The sequence below is a fragment of the Esox lucius genome, chromosome 24 (assembly GCF_011004845.1).
Source record: "Esox lucius isolate fEsoLuc1 chromosome 24, fEsoLuc1.pri, whole genome shotgun sequence".
Taxonomy (NCBI): Eukaryota; Metazoa; Chordata; class Actinopteri; order Esociformes; family Esocidae; genus Esox; species Esox lucius.
Window position 1 is genome coordinate 26,391,473 of NC_047592.1, and position 4,259 is coordinate 26,395,731.

Genomic DNA, 4,259 nt, shown 5'->3' on the forward strand with positions numbered 1-4,259 from the left:
TGATTCTAACATTCACCAACGTTTTCTTACTAAGGATTTGTTCTTAGATAGTAACAGAATCTACACACATTCAAGAGTACACTTACACAGATTTGAGTGCTGACATGTTTGTGCCAAATAATTAGCTATTGCGTCTTCAATTCTACAGTTTTATAATACACCGATCAGCTATAACATTATGACCACCTGCCTAATATTGTGTAGGTCTCCCTTTTGCAGCCAAAACAACCAAGACCTCCTGAGGCATGGACTCCACTAGACTTCTGAAGGTGTTCTGTGGTATCTGGCACCAAGATGTTAGCTGCAGATCCTGTAAGTTGCGAGGTGGGGCCTCCATGGATCGGATTTGTTTGTCCAGCACATCCCACAGATGCTCGATTGGATTCAGATATGGGGAATTTGGAGGCCAAGTGAACACCTTGAATCCCTTTGAGGTTGATGTTTAACTCCTAGATATTTATTTCAAAGTCAAATACATTTTATTTATCAAATGCACTGAAATACTCAGTGTCATTCTGAACAATGAAATTCTTGTGACAAGGCACACAACATCTACGCAATAAGAATTACTGCATTTTTCACTGCAGAGTCTGCTTGCCGGAACCAAGTGAGGTCATCTTTGATTAACACACTGAGGTACTTGAAGTCTTAGGCTCTCTCCACTTCAGCCCTATCGATGTGTATGGGGGCATGACCTCCCCTCTTCCGCTTCCTGAAGTCCACAGTCATCTCCTTAGTCTTGCAGACATTGAGAGTTGCCTTTTTCCAAGTGGGAGAGAGCGGTGTTTGCTGTCAGGACGATGGCATTGTCCATAGATCTATTGGTGCGGTATGCAAATTGAACATATCCAAGGTGTCAGAAATGGTGGACCAGATGTAGGCTCTGACCAGCCACTCTAAGCATTTCCTCTTGATGGAGGTCAGTGCTACAGGGCGGTAATCATTCAGGCAGATGAAGGAAGGATTCTTCAGTACAGGGACAATAGTGGTCTGTTTGAAGCAGGTGGGGACTGATTTTCAAGGGTTCACTCTTTTAAAACCTCTCCTCACGTCAGCTGTGGATATGGACCGAGTGCAGTGGTCCTGGTCCTCAGCAAGCCTTCCAGAAGGAATGGTGTTTGTCTCCTCAAACCGTGCATAGAAGGAGTTGAGCTTGTCGAGAAGAGAGGCGGCTGGCTGGGCATCATTGCTGTTTCTCCCTTTATAGTCTGTGGTGTATCCCAGTACACACCAGATGCATCTCGGGTCAGAGCTGTGGTAGTTAGACTCCAACTAATCCCTGTATTCTCTTTTGGCATCTCTGATGAACTTCCATGGGACATCTGGACAACCTCAAAGCCTCCAGGTCCCTGGAACTATAGGCAGAGGACCATGCTCTGAGCATAGCATGGACATTACCATTAACCCAGGGCTTTTGGTTGGGGAAAGACCAAACATTTACCCTTGGGATGATCATTGATGCACTTGGAGATACACTCACCTAAAGGATTATTAGGAACACCTGTTCAATTTCTCATTAATGCAATTATCTATTCAACCACATCACATGGCAGTAGCTTCAATGCATTTAGGGATGTGGTCCTGGTCAAGACAATCTCCTGAACTCCAACAGAATGACAGAATGGGAAAGAAAGGTGATTTAAGCAATTATGAGCGTGGCATGGTTGTTGGTGCTAGACGGGCCGGTCTGAGTATTTCACAATCTGCTCAGTTACTGGGATTTTCACGCACAACCATTTCTAGGGTTTACAAAGAATGGTGTGACAAGGGAAAAACATCCAGTATGCTGCAGTCCTGTGGGCGAAAATGCCTTGTTGATGCTAGAGGTCAGAGGAGAATGGGCCAACTGATTCAAGCTGATAGAAGAGCAACGTTACAACCGAGGTATGCAGCAAAGCATTTGTGAAGCCACAACACGCACAACCTTGAGGCGGATGGGCTACAACAGCAGAAGACCCCACTGGGTACCACTCATCTCCACTACAAATAGGAAAAAGAGGCTACAATTTGCACGAGCTCACCAAAATTGGACAGTTGAAGACTGGAAGAATGTTGCCTGGTCTGATGAGTCTCGATTTCTGTTGAGACATTCAGATGTTAGAGTCCGAATTTGGCGTAAACAGAATGAGAACATGGATCCATCATGCCTTGTTTCCACTGTGCAGGCTGGTGGTGGTGGTGTAATGGTGGGGGGGGATGTTTTCTTGGCACACTTTAGGCCCCTTAGTGCCAATTGGGCATCGTTTAAATGCCACGGCCTACCTGAGCATTGTTTCTGACCATGTCCATCCCTTTATGACCACCATGTACCCATCCTCTGATGGCTACTTCCAGCAGGAAAAAAATGCACCATGTCACAAAGCTCGAATCATTTCAAATTGGTTTCTTGAACATGACAATGAGTTCACTGTACTGAAATGGCCCCCACAGTCACCAGATCTCAACCCAATAGAGCATCTTTGGGATGTGGTGGAACGGGAGCTTCGTGCCCTGGATGTGCATCCCACAAATCTCCATCAACTGCAAGATGCTATCCTATCAATATGGGCCAACATTTCTAAAGAATGCTTTCAGCACCTTGTTGAATCAATGCCACATAGAATTAAGGCAGTTCTGAAGGCGAAAGGGGGTCAAACACAGTATTAGTATGGTGTTCCTAATATTCCTTTAGGTGAGTGTATATGCTGAGACAGTGTCTGCGTATTCATCAATTTCCCTATCAGTTGTTTTCCCGATCACAGAACATCTGCCAATCTTTTGTTTCAAACTAATCCCTGTTTGTAAATGTTTTTGAGAATAACAATGGTCAAGAGTCTGATCCTCACTGGTAGCAAATGCAATATGTTGGTGGTAATCTGGTAAAACCTTCCTCATATTTGCCCTATTGAAGTCACCAACAACAATAAAAACTGCATCAGGTTGAGCATTGCGGAAATGTAATTATGTATGAATATATGCTTGTTATGTTTGGTTTATCCATTTATCCCCAACGTGACATTCAGTCAAAGCGTGACAGTAATTAGCCAATGGGCTTACAGTACTGTGTTGTGTATTCTGGATTGTGATGTCTATAAAGTAAAGGTACAACCAGAAATTTCTTTGAGATCGAGTTTGTAAGATTAAGTCCTATGCACACAGGAAAAGTGAAGAGCATTTTTGGTATAACATTGGTATTCATCAATACTTCAATATGTAAGAAGTAAACATACCAATATCCATAAACATTGGATATGATTCTAGATTCTTCAACCCTCCTTGAGAGAGGTTTCCTGCCATGGAGAATCAGTGGTGTGAGTAGACTGGCACCAATTTGGACAAAATCATTGTGAGACCCTGATCTGCCAAGGCCTAAACAAATGGATGAAATAAACAAAATGTAATTGTATTTAATTGTATTGATTTGGCTTGTAAGCCAGTCCTTCTCGTTTTGTTTCAGCCATGCAGAATATTCTTGGCTTATTACTTTTTGAAATGTGGAGAGGGTAAAGATCAATTAAATCATGTTTGACATACCATGAGATGCTCTTCCAAAGCTAACCTTTTGTCAGGTATAAGACGCTTCCATTTGGGCTACATGCAATTAAGTATTTAAACTGTTGTCAATTTCTTGTAGTCAGAATACAGTTTTTCCCTGTAAAAATTCAATTGTTCATGAAAAGTTAGGGTTTGGAGGCAACAACAAGCATTTCCCATTTAGCTAACTAGCTAAACAATCTTTCAACTAAGCCTAATCTCATGACTTACAGTAACGTTTGCTTACTGGCTAGGTTATTAGCTATGTCACTGGAGCCAGAAAACTACAATCTGTAAGCAATAGCTATTGTAGCAAATAACCTGTTATCATCCGGTCTGGTGTATGGATTCTTTGCAAAATGAGGGAAAACGTAATATATTTTTCCGATCATACACTTTTACATGTTTTCACCCTTTAATACAACTAAAGAATGCCGTTTGGTAAAGAAATCTCAGAATTTGAATTGTAATAAAAACTTTAAATTTTAAGAAATATGCCTATGTGTGTTAAAATGGACCCACTTAATTCCTAATTTCATATACTTCTAATAAACAATTGGAAATATATTTTTTGTATACCTAAAATACAACCCTGTTTCCAAAAAAGTTGTGACACTGCGTAAAATGGATATAATAAAAATGGTATAATAATATTCCTATATTTAATTGAAAATATTAAAGAACAACATATCAACTGTTGAAACTGAGAAATATTATTTTGGGGGGGAAAATATGTGCCCATTTTG